This window comes from Gobius niger (genome assembly GCF_951799975.1).
Source record: "Gobius niger genome assembly, chromosome: 5".
NCBI classification, from domain to species: domain Eukaryota; kingdom Metazoa; phylum Chordata; class Actinopteri; order Gobiiformes; family Gobiidae; genus Gobius; species Gobius niger.
In genome coordinates, this window is record NC_136856.1 from 38959466 (window position 1) to 38972764 (window position 13299).

General features: G+C 43.9%; 1 long non-coding RNA gene across 1 annotated transcript; it reads right to left on the bottom strand.

Moving 5' to 3' along the window:
- Nucleotides 1-7540: 7540 nt before the first annotated feature.
- On the bottom strand, nucleotides 7541-8289 carry LOC306963361. The gene is made up of 2 exons (XR_013792905.1): nucleotides 8218-8289; nucleotides 7541-7634 (listed from the first exon to the last, which is right to left on the bottom strand). It is a non-coding gene; the product is annotated as an uncharacterized lncRNA (long non-coding RNA).
- Between the last annotated feature and the right edge of the window lie 5010 nt (nucleotides 8290-13299).

Here is a 13299-nt window from a genome sequence, read left to right on the forward strand (position 1 = left end):
CAACCAGGTAAGGACAAGGTAAGAGTAAGTTTCTGTGCAGCACACGTCTTCTCCCTACAGCATTCAGAGGCTCAACCACATAGACAGGGCTTCCAGGGCCTTTGCTCTCCCTCACCACATGGACAGTGTCCTCCCAGTGACTGCGGAGCTTCCCCGGACCACCTCGAGGCGTGAGATTTCTCACCAATACATGGTCACCCGGGTTCAGCGTAGAGCTCCAGGCGCGCTGATTGTAATAATCTTGGCCCTTTTTTGCAGACTTCCTCATGTTCGTCAGGGCAATGGAATAGGCTTCCTGCATTGCCTCTCTCCACTTCTCCGCATAGCCAGCAGGGGTCTGTTTCTCTGCGTCACCGAGCTTCTTGGGAAACAAGAGGTCAACTGGGAGGGTTGGTTCACGTCCAAAAAGCAAGAAGAAAGGGGAGTACCCTGTCGCCTCGTGGATGGTGGAGTTGTAGGCATGAACTACTTTGTTGAGGTGCTCCTTCCATCTGGCCTTTTGTGTCTCCTCCAGTGTCCGCAGCATACTCAACAGAGTCCTGTTAAAACGTTCAGCAGGGTTAGCTTGGGGGTGGTACGGTGTAGTGCGAGAGTGTTGAATACCACCATATTCCTGGAGCTTCCGAAACAGCTGGTTCTCAAACTCTCTCCCTTGGTCGTGGTGGATCCTGGATGGAAACCCAAAGCGTGGGATAAATTCGTCAAACAGCTTTCTGGCAGCAGTTTTCCCAGCCTTGTCTTTGGTTGCGTAGGCCTGAGCGTATTTAGTGAAATGGTCCACTAAAACCAGGATATACTCTTCCCCTCCGTTGCTTTTCTCCAGATGTAAAAAGTCTATTGAGACCATCTCGAATGGTGCAGAAGTTTCAATGCTTTGAAGTGGTGTCCTTGTGACTCTGTTGGGCCTTTTGTTTTTGATGCAGCTGCAGACACGTGTGACATAGTGCTCCATCTCCTGCCTCATTTTTGGCCAAAAGAAGCGCTCTCGGGCCAGGGCCACCATCCGGTCAGCACCCAAGTGTCCCATCTCCTCATGGAGGTACTTGTACACCAGGGGCTTCAAGGGCTCTGGCACCACCAGTTGCAGCCTGTTGTTGGTCTTCCTCCACAGGAGTCCATCTTCACCCAGCTGCAGCTTTGGCCATTCTCTCAGGAGAACTCTGACTTGCTCACTCTCTGCAGCTTTGTCTCTGTACTTCAGGTAAGTGTTTTCTCTTTTCAGGTTGGAGACCCTCTGGATGGCTGGATCTGCATTCTGCTGGGCCTGGATGTCTTGGATGGAGAAGGGCTGAAGGGGTGGTACAGCACTGCCATCTGGTGGTAGGACATCCACATTACAGGTGACAGCAGAAATCCAGTTGATCTCACCTGTTTGGCTGCTTTTGACTGCTTTACAGATGCTGTCCATGACCTCCGGCTCACACTCTTCCGTGCACTCCTGCATGATGGTTTTGATGGGCTTAGGTCTGCGAGAGAGAAAGTCAGCATCTGTGTTAGCTGTTCCAGGTCTGTACTTGAGTGTGAATCTATAGTCTGCCAGCTCTGCAACCCAGCGGTGACCCGTGGCGTTGAGTTTTGCCGACTTGGTAACGTAAGTGAGTGGGTTATTGTCACTGTAGACTGTGAAGTGTGGCGCGTGGAACAGGTAGTCACGGAAACGCTCTGTGATGGCCCATTTCAGTGCGAGGAATTCCAGTTTTCCTGAGTGCAGCTTGTAGTTCTTCTCTGCAGGCGTCAGGGTTCGGGATCCGTAGCCAATCACTCTCAGTGCGCCATCTTGTCGCTGGTACAGCACAGCACCGAGCCCTTGCTCTGAGGCGTCAACATGGAGAATGAAAGGCTGCTCGAGGTCTGGATATGCCATAACAGGTGGATTTGTAAGTTGGTTCACAAGCGTCTCTAAAACTGCTCTGTGTATTTCTGTCCACTGAACCGGAGAGGAGGGTGGGAGCTGAGCACCTGAATGTTTTGTCCCCTTTTTGTGGCAGTGTTTTGGCTCACCTTTGGGCTTTGCCAGCAGCTCATACAGTGGCTTTGCAGTCCTGGAGAAGTCCTGGATGTAAGCTCTGTAGTAGCTCAAGAATCCCAGGAGCTTCCTCACCTCTCTCACTGTAGCTGGGGTCTGGTACGTGAGCGCCTTTACTGCCTCCACCTCTCTTGGGTTCATCCTGTATCCTTCTGCAGAGATCACACGACCAACATACGTTACTTGTGGCTTAAACAACTCACATTTTTCGGCTCTCAGCTTCATCCCACAGGCTCTCTGTCGCCGCAGGACTTGTCTGACGTTTTCCACATGTTGGTCAAATGTGCGGCTGAAAACAAGGACATCATCCAGATAGGGCACACAGACTTCATCCCTCAGATCTCCCAGGCATCCCTCCATGTGGCGTTGAAAAGCAGCCGGGGCATTTGAGAGGCCAAATGGGATCCTGGTCCACTCATAGAGTCCCCATGGTGTAATAAAGGCTGTGTATGGTCTGCTCTTCTCGCTCATGAAGCCTTGGTGGTATGCTTTGCCCTGGTCCAGGACGGTGAACCAGGAGTTTCCACCCAAGTTTTCCAGGATTTCTTGGATCCTGGGGATGGGATGACGGTCTGGCCAGGTCTTCTCATTCAGCAGCCTGTAATCAATGCATAACCGGAGAGTGCCGTCCTTTTTCCTGACGCAGACTACCGGTGAAGAGTAAGAGGAATAGGACTTTTGAACCCAACCTCTACTCAACAAATCCTGAATGTGAGCCTTGACTTCCTGATACAGGTGTCGGGGTATGGCATTGTATGTTCTCTGGACAGGAACAGAGTCTTTCAAATTAATGTCCATTTGCAAACCAGTGACACAACCAGCATCCCACTCATCTCTGGCAAACACGTCACCCTCCTCCATCAGCATCTGACGAACTCTGTGCTGCTGCTCTGCCGAGAGGTGACTCAGATCTACAGGCGGGACCCAGGGCTCCCTCTGTGGTGCTTGACTGGGCTGCTCCGGTGAGGATGTGGCACTGCCCTCTGGTGACTTGGGCTCTAGTGGATAAACAGCATCAACACTGTGTAACCAGCCAAGCGTTGTGCGGCCACAAAGTTTAATATCACTGTCTGTTGTATTTTCAACAGTTACCTTAATCCTTGTATTCTCTTGATGTTGAATGAGCTGTTCTCTTACTTTGAGTCCTGTGGGCCACGGTGTCTCCGGGTTAGGCTCCAACACGACGTGAGTTCCACAGAGCAAACCTTGCTGTAGATAGTTGCATTGCACTTGGATGGCGTTCCTCTTTGGGACAGTAACTGGCATTCTTCCCAGACGAGCAATGTGGGGGTTGTTTTCAGGTGACGGCTTCTGTAAAACAGTTAGAACAGCCCTCGCAGTTTCCTGACCCACATCAAGTGCTGAACAAAATCTCCTTACCATGTGACCAGAAGGAAAACAGCTTCCAAGACCCTCATTTGCCAAAGCCAGCTCCTCAATTACATTAAATCCAATAATAGGACGTTCCAGATCTGTAGAGGCGACTAAGATAGGAACAACTACTGGTTCATCACTCATCCCAGCAACAGCATCTTGTGACAGTGCAAACTTCACTTCAATCCAGCCCTGGTATGGAATCTTTGTCCCATTTGCTGCGGACAGATCCAGCCCTCCTTCTTCCAGTAACTCTTCCACAGGCCTCACAGTAACATGGGGTAAGTGTCTCTGCTTCCACTCATCTCCAATAATGGACACTTGTGAGCCAGTGTCCCACAGCACTTTGGTGTCAACATTGTTCATTGTGGCTCGAACAAGGCACCTCCTCCCCACCAGCTTAGCAGTTTGATGTTGTTTGCCAGTGAGGGGCGCTGTGGTGCAGAATATGTCTGTGTTCTTACCAAGATGTACGCTGGTTTCGATCTTGTTGGTGGAGGCTGTGGTGTTCCTAGGCGCTCTGCGGCAACCAATGGCCCAGTGGTCTATGCTCCCACACTTGTAGCAGTGGTCGCATTTCCCCCCTGGATTGGTCCGCTGGCACTGGTGACACTGCCGGTTGGGGCGTGTCCTTGGCGGTGGTCTGTTGTAGCTGTGGCTGGCTTGTCCCCATGGTGGTGGTTGTCCGGGTGGCTGGTGCAGGCTTGACAGCTGAGTGGTGAGATTCTGAATGGCTTCACAGATGGCTTTGTTCCCCTGGTCTACTTTCTCCATCAATGTGTCACGTTTTTCAAACTTTTGCTTTTTATAACTGGTAGAGTTACTGTCATAACTGCTGCTCTCTGAATCAGTGAAATGTGAATCATTACTCACCGCTAACACCTTGGCTCTGGATTTGCTTGACAGCTTGCCCTTCCTCTCCATCTCCAGGTTGTAGGCGGCGGTCATTTTCTCCAGCAGAACTTCATCAGTCACTTTTGGATTTTGCAAATATGGCTTTAAGTCAATACGGATGGTGTCATCTCGGAGTCCAGTGAGTATGGTTTGCAAAAATTGATTTTGGATGAGCTCTGGGCTGTACTTCAAGCCAGTGTCTGCTCTCTCTGAAGCAAAGAGTATCTGTTGCCTCAAGTCCATAGCTCGAACTAAAAACTGGACTGGAGTCTCTCCGTGATCTTGTGCAGCACAAGTTAAGGAGTGGTACAGCTCATTAGCATCTTTTTCAACAAAATGAGTCCGCAATATTTGTTTCAGAGCTTTCAATGACAAATCATCTCTACTTTCCAGATAACTTCGCAGTTTTGTTCCTGGAATCATAGCTTGAAGGACTGCATCAATAATTTCGCATTCATCATATCCCTTCTTTAATGCTTTTGTAATTTGTCTTTCTAAACTTGCATATCCCAGCTTATCCGTTTGATTATGTTCACCAATTTGTCCATTAATTTTCAAGTCTTTTCTATACATTGGGTGAACAACAGTTTGAGTTCTTTCAGACAAATTATTAGCGGCAGTAAGCGTGGTGGCAGAGGTGCGTGGTCTTACCACAGGTTCCGTGTTGCTGGGCGCAGTACCAGCTGTGTCCGCCAGAGGGCGGCGTGGCGACGTGGGACCAGACGTAGACAGCGTTTTTCTCAGTTCATCAATTCTGTCATTTATTTTCAATAACAATGACATTCCTCCATCTTCAAGCGACGTGACATCCTCACACTCCAAATGCTGCAGAATTAGCCTTCTCAATTTGCGAGGTGAGTTTTTATCTTCATCTTCAACATTTATTTCAAGTGTAGTGCATATTTTAAGAAGTTCCGAAGCAGGTAAGGCAATTAGCTTTCCCTCGATTTCTTCCAGCATATTATCCCATTCAGACACTTGTTCGTTAAAGTCTGGCATGATTGGAAAGTCTTTTACCTTGGCTTTGATCGTGACTTGCGGTGGGTTGTGTCGTCTTCCTTGACCTCGCTTCCGTTAGCATTAGCTCCGTGATAGCTTCGTGTTGGCGTCTCTCGTAGCGTATGCCACTCACGAATATAGTCCACACACGCGCTCCGGTAGCCACAATCCACGGTAGCGATCCAGGTCATCCACAAACTTAATCCAACCGGGCAGAAACACCAAGATTTTGTTGCCCCCTCGAAATCACCAGGGAGAATCAGTTGGCTTTTCAAAGTTTATTTCGAGCTCAAATAGTACAGGAAAGAAAAGGGTAAACATAGGTCCCCTGTGAATAAAGAATAAAATAGTTTAGCGTACTATGGATTAAGTTAAAATGGACAAACAGATAAAACGACACTTACACGTCCCAGATGTAACAAGGCTTAGGCCACGGCCCGACTACTGCGCCACAGCTTCTGCCCTGAGGCTGTGGGCCTAGCTCTTTTAAACTAGAATAAACAGGTCACGTGATGGACGCGCTTCCGGTTTCAATTATAAAAAGGCAGTGTTTAATTTAGCGAAAAGATTAATAAATACTGTTATTTACAGTGAACCATTTACCAACAATAAGAAAGCGCTTAAATACTTTGTCGAAAATGGGCGAGCAACACACGCACACGCACACACATACGCACACGCACACGCACGCACACATGGCCCTGTTGGATGCGCACGCGCACACATACATACACACACACACGCACACACACATCGCCCTGTTTGTACGCGCGCACACGCACGGCAGTCAGATCTCGTGCACTCGGGTTTTTGTGACAGCGGGTTGTCCTCGGACAGCAGCACCGCGGTCCATATGGACCCGTGGTCAATGCCCGCGAGCGGTGGGACTCGTCACGTGGGGGCCGGCCGCGGATGTAATAACACCAACCACGCACACACTCAGTACTGTCGCCAGGCTTCCTGGTGTTCCCAAACGGTCTCCCATCCCAGTTCTAACCAGGCACTTTCCTGCTTAGCTTCAAAGTCGGTATGGGAAATAAACATGGCGGCGCCCAGGCGGCGGCCATTGAGATAGCGTTTTCTATAATAGATGGTGAGGTGCAGGGAGCACATAGACCACTAGAGGGCACTCACACCAGCACCAGATAGTTATGTACTTCTCTGGATGCGCCTAGTCATATTTTTTCTCTAAGAAGATTCAGGCTGCAAACCTCCACTGTCAGGTACTGTCACAGTCAGGTCTACACCAATGGTAATGAAAGAAGTTTTATTTGGTTTGTTGGTGACTATTTTACCTTAGTGTTAATGCTGCACTTCCCATATCAAAAGGCGAAAGTTGTAGGTAGTTGAGTGAAATCTTTCAGCTGTTGCCTCAATGCGTTTCGAGCTCTCACAGACCCTCCACTTCCCAATTGTTTATTTGAGTTAATTGGAAGCTCGTCTCAGCCGGAGCTCATTGTGACAGACCGACCCATCCACATCGAGCGAAAACGTTGCTTTTCCTCGCTCAGCTTGTTGTACTTCCTTTGCGAGCCCCCCTCAAAGTGTTTGAGCCAATTACGCACAGGTGTGTGTCAGTCCTGTTCTGTGGTTGGTGGTCCCTGCCGCGAATGGCTCTTTATTTGCGTAGAGTTATGCAAATGATGTCACCGCTCCAGTCGCTCGTTTCATACCACTCGTGTGTACTTCCGGTGTACTACCGGAGCAACTACTTTCAAAGCAACTACTTCCATTCCATTCCTATATATTATATAGGAATGGAATGGAAGCAAAGAGTTTAAATGTGAACAGGGCACAGCTAACACTGTGCTAATTTAGCCTCTGACTTCCAGGTTCACACTGGAGCAAAATGTACTATACTGTATTTAGAAAATGATTAGTTCATTTTCATGTCTTGTGTTGTTTTTGTAAAGTCTCACCAACTGAGACAGCAGTTGCAGTTTGTTACAAGTAAAAAAAAGTTAAATAAAAGAAACATCTTTTGGTTTTAAAATGAGTCTAAAAAAGAAGAAGGTAAAAAAAAATTGAAAAATAAAATTAACTCGGGAACTTAAAATCGAAAATCAAATCAAGGCTTGAGTGCATCGTTACATATGTAAATTTAATAGATTGTTTTTACCACTGCAGCCTTTCCACACATTTTGTTGCATTCAAAATACTCTTGAACCCCCTTTTCCTGTGAAAACAGACCTGATTAGTATGAACACAGTTGATAACTTTGTGCATGTCCAAAGAAGACTTTACTGACCACACTGGCCGTGAAAGGCAGCAGAAGAGTGCAGAACTGAGACATTTCCTCGATGCAGTGTCCTTCAGAACAGACAAGAGTTCCACAGAATGGCTGCAGGAGAGATAGAATACATTGTGGTCGCATGACTTCATTATTTACTTTAGAGCCATGAACATACAGTTTCAAAAAATAGGAAAGATAAAACAAGTTTTCACTCATAGTCAGTGGTTGTGTGAAGCCATTTATGGTGAAACAACTGAGTTTGTTCTTTTTAAATCATAATGAGAAAAATTGTAAATTCCTGGGCTGTTTTGCATGAACAGCGCGTTTGAGTATTAAGAACTGGGGTGTGTAAACTTTTGATCAGCGTCATTTTGGTACTTTTTTTTTTCCATTATGGTTCCAAAATAGCAAATTCCATTGTTTGACCATACATGACTTCACACAACCACTAACTATGAGTAAAAAAAAATGTTATTTGAAAAATATTCAAAAAATAAAAAATTGTGCCAGTATGTGAACTTTTGAGCACAACTCAAGCTCTGTAAGGACGATGGAATGTCGTGTTTAAATTAACATGTTCGTCCATTGGATGCACTTTCCCATCCAATAAAAAACAAATGTTAACAAAGCTAAGTCTGATCAAGTCTGATCTGAGTCTGATCAAAAGAAAAAGAGAAACACAGATACTCACCTGAGAGACCTCTGCACTCACGCCTTTCAACAGTTTCTCCATGTATTCTGCTGCGGCATGCTGTTCACTATCTGTTAACGAAAATATGATTCAAGAAACTAGTACTGCATAACCGTAAAGCAACCTGATCTAGACTCACCATTCTTAATCTTAAGCGGATTGTTTAACACACGCTGTAAAGTCTGGTCTGAATTGTGTGACTGATACCAGAGTTTGGTGTTAAGTACTAAATGTAAAGCTTGCAGTATCCCTGGAGTCCTGTAGAGAACCTGATGGACACTGATCCGTGCGTCAGTTTTCCCCGGATTAATTGGGACTGGAAGAAAAACAATGGAACTATATAAACAGCATATGGTTTTCTAAACAATAAAACAGTGACAGATGACAGATTTCAGTTAGGAGTCTTACCTTTTCTAGAACTCATGATTTTTCCCAAAGGCCACCAGAAAAATTGCAGAAAAACTCTATAAAACAAAGCCAAACGTTCTGAATCCGTAAGATATAGGTGGCACAGAATAATTTAATTTCATTTAATAATTTCACCCCTGAAAAATAGATTCTTAATCTCAGTAATCCCTGGTTAAAAATAAATAAATAAATAAATAAAACAAATATACAGTTGTGCCAATAAATTTACACACCCTGGATTTTTGGCAATTTCTCAAAGAATATGAATCAAAACACACAAAAATTATTTTCACCCATTGTCTGATTTTGTAAAGACATTTCTTGTGAAAAAAATACACTTTTCAAATCATCAAAACAAAATAAAAACCTAAATGGCCCTGTTGAAAAGTTTACACACCCCAGTTCTTAATACTGTGTATTTCCCCCTTTAGCATCAATACGGCTTGGTTTTGTGGTAGTTGTGGAGAGGGTTCTGTATATAATCTAATGGTAAAGAGGCTCATTCTTCTTGGCAAAAAAGCCTCCAATTCCTTTAAATTCCTGGAGTCTCATTTAAAAAAAAATGTCCATGAGAGTCTGCCTATAAGAATACGTACGAGCAAAACCCACACTTCATGTACGGAGAAAAAAATGGAATTTATATAACCTTCCGTACGCGGAGCACCACGTAATCTCCCCTTCACTAGGCTCGTTGGAGATGCTGTTGCGACTCGCCTGGATGATCGGCGAGAGTAGCCGACGCGGGGTGGAGAAAAAAGTCTGAAGACCTGCTGACCACTCCACATGCAGAGAACAGCGAGAGCGGCCTGATATCATGCAGAAATCGGGTTCATTTCAAGTTTATCCTAAATAAAACTTATTCACCTGCTCTGTCTCCTTTACTCCAGTCACATCATCATTCTTCATCAGAGAAAACTTTCCCATTTGTTTGTTCGAGTCTGTGAGATAAAATATCTCCTTTTAAATCATGACTTGGTTCTGAAAAGCATCTAGCATGAGCTTTATTTTAGGGGCAATACACAACTTTGATAGTTTAAGTCATAGTTTATTTGTTCGGATCTAAAGTGTTGCCCTGGGGAGCGAGGAGGGGGGTCAGAGCACGTTTGTGATCACAGCAGACTCATATCCAGTCACCTGAGGTGGGCGTTTTCCCGTCATGCACGGGGCCGTGGAGTCGCTGCAGTTGCCTTTGGAGAGGTCGGCAGCGGCTGATCAAGTCGGCTGGTCTTGTTGGGGTCTCACCATCTTTCCGTGCCCGTGACATCAGAGCCTGTCTGGAGCAAGTCGGACAGAAATCTCGCAGACTCGCAGAACAGAAGGTTTTGGCCATCATAGGCCTATGATGGCCTATTGTAGGGGTGGCTAACTAGTCAGAGACCAAGAGCCGAAATTTTCAACCTTGATCCTATGAAGAGCCACAAAGGCACCGATCATTAGCGAGGCCCTGGCCTGTGTGCTCAGTGCCTGCAGCTCGGTCTTTTTTTTTTATTTTTATTTTTTTTATTTTATTTTATTTCGAACAATTTAAAAACAATGATAATACAAGTAATGGATACCAATACAGCAATTGTTCAAAAAGGAGTGGGTTGAAGTGTGACCTTATTTAGTCCCACCCCCTTTCTACTTGATATTTTTACAGGAGCAAAAGAAGCTCATATCGTTCTTCTTTTACAACAACTTGCACAACTCAATATTTACAACAATTGTTTTACAAACTATGAATGTCTTTCCACAATATTCACATCACGGCCATAGAAATCCAGCCACAATAATGTTACTGTTTAAATTGTTGTTTAAATTATAATTAACATCCAGCTCTATAGTTTGTGAAGACCATGTTTTTATACATAGATTTAAATTGGCAAACTGTGGTACATTTCTTGAGTGACACATTCAAGCTATTCCATAGTTTTACGCCGCAAACAGCAAGGCAGAAACTCCTCCTAGTGGATCGGACAACCGGAGTTTTGAAATTCATGTGACCCCTTAATCTATACCCTTCCTCCTGTTGTCGAAAGAAATCCTGAATACTGGCTGGTAATAGATCATTTTTAGCTTTAAATATCATTATTGCGGTGAAATAATTGATTAGATCCTTCAGTTTAAGTAGATTTGACTTTAGGAAAAGAGTAACCCTCTTTTCCTATGAAAATGTATGATCTCTATATCCTGCATTATGAATTACACGAATTGCTCTTTTCTGGAGAAGGACAAGTGAGTTTGTCGTACTGCTGTAGCCATTCCCCCAGACCTCAAAACAATATATTAGATGTGGTAGGATAAGCGTACAGTAGAGAGTACGAAGTGATTTATAATCCAGTACATGTCTGGCTTTATTTATTATTGATATGCTTTTAGAGATTTTATTTTCAATAAGCTTAATATGCGGCTTCCAGCTTAATTTGCAGTCAATTAAAATCCCAAGAAATTTAATTTTGTTAATTCTTTCTATCTCTACCTCCTTGATTTGGAATTTTGCTTCAGTATTCATTTTTCTGTTCCCAAACAACATATATTTAGTTTTACTTAGGTTGAGTGAGAGTTTGTTCTGATCAAACCATTTTTTAAATTTGCACATTTCTGCGCTTACTGTTTCAAATAACTTGTCGACGTTCTTATCTGAATAGAAAATACTTGTGTCGTCAGCAAATAAAATACATTTGATCAGTTTAGAAACTTTAGAAACCCTGAGGTACACCACAGGTTACATTTAAATAATCAGAATTCAACTCACCCATGTTCACATATTGTTTTCTATTATATAAGTAGCTCTTTATCCAATCAAGCACCACCCCCCAAATCCCATACCTCTCCAGTTTGTTTATTAATATCACATGATCAATGGTGTCAAATGCTTTTTTGAGGTCTATGAATACACCCATTGTGTACTTTTTTTGATCGAGAGATTTGTTAATTTCCTCAATTGCTTCTGAAACTGCCAAGGCAGTGGATCTTTTTGATCTGAATCCATATTGGTCGTCTGTTAATAAATTGTGTTTGTTTATAAATTCTTCCAGTCTAGCATGAAAAAGGTTTTCGAGAATTGAGGTAATAATGAAACTGGTCTGTAGTTTGTGAATTGATGTTTGTCTCCATTTTTGTGCAGTGGTATTACCTTTGCAATTTTCATTGCGTTAGGGACCATACCAGTCTGAAAAGACAGATTGAAGAGGTATGTGAGAGGTTTAGATATGCTTGTAATAACCTTTTTAACCAGAGCCATGTCAATGTCATTGCAATCTGTTGATTGCTTACTTTTACAATTCATAACAATATGCAATAATTCTTTTTCATCTACAGGGGAGAGAGTCTTGACTGGCCTGTGCAGAGAACACACTCTAGGCTGCACAAAGTTCAAAAACTTTAATCTTAATCAGGAGCCTCTGGAGGACGTCTGAGATTCTGTTTTAAGTTGCATCTATTTCCGTATTTCCGCGTTACGATGTCGCACTTCGCATCATAAGAATCTTTTTGGTCAAGATTCTTAAAGGGGCTGGAAGCAAGTTCGCCATTTTATACTCACTACTGCCACCTCAGGCCATATGTGTAACTGCACCTTCTATATTAAGCTCGTGCATGACGGCAATTCGGGCCGAAGTGACACCTTTCTGAGTGACCGTACAGGATTTTAGAGGCAGTTGTGGTCAACAGGTCTGAGCTCATTCTACACATTAGGACATGGCTGGAACATGTAGGGGGAGGAAAATACTTAATTTTAACATTTTTAAACTCCTTATAGTCCCTTTAAAGACTGTTACAGTTAACCAATTATTTTGCAAAGAGCTGCATTGTATTAAACATCTCCAGTCATGCAAAGAGCCGCACTCTGATTGGCCAAGAGCCGCATGCGGCTCGAGAGCGGCATGTTCGCCACCCCTGGCCTATTGCAACAACGTGCTGTTCATGCAAGACAACCCAGGAACTGGAGGCTTTTTGCTAAGAAGAATGGGCCATTATATACAGAACCTTCTCCACAACTACCACAAAAGACTCTGAGGTTGCCATTGAGGCTAAAGGTATTAGGAACTAGGTTGAGTAAACCTTTCAACAGGGTCCTTTTGGTATTTTATTTTGTTATGGTGATTTGAAATGAGTTCACACATTTTCCCCCCCACAATAAATAGTTTCACAGCATCACTGACCTTGAGTGAAATAAAAAAAAATGTGTTATCAATTCATATTCTGTGTAAAAAACTGGACAGCACCAGGCCCTGATATGATACACGCCTACTGGCAAAAGAAACTCCATGACACTCCATGAGCACTTGGCAGCACAAATGAACCAGGTGCTGAGAGATGCGAATCACCCTGAATGAGTCACAATCCTGATCCTGAAGGATCCCTCAAAGAGTACAGTCCCATCCAACTACACTGCGTTCCAAATTATTATGCAAATTGTATTTCAGTGTCAAAAAGGTTAAAAAAAAAGTTTTCAATGAAACTCATGGATGGCATTGTGTCTCAGGGCTCTTTTAATCACTGACATTAATCTGAGAGACCTGTGATGATTACTTGTCAGGTTAAGCCCGAAAAAAGACTTTACACTTTATTATGCAGATCATCATTTTCAAGCAATATGGGAAAGAAAAAGGATCTCTCTGCTGATGAAAAGCATGAAATAGTTGAATGCCTTGGTCTAGGTATGAAAACCTTTGATATTTCATGAAAGATTAA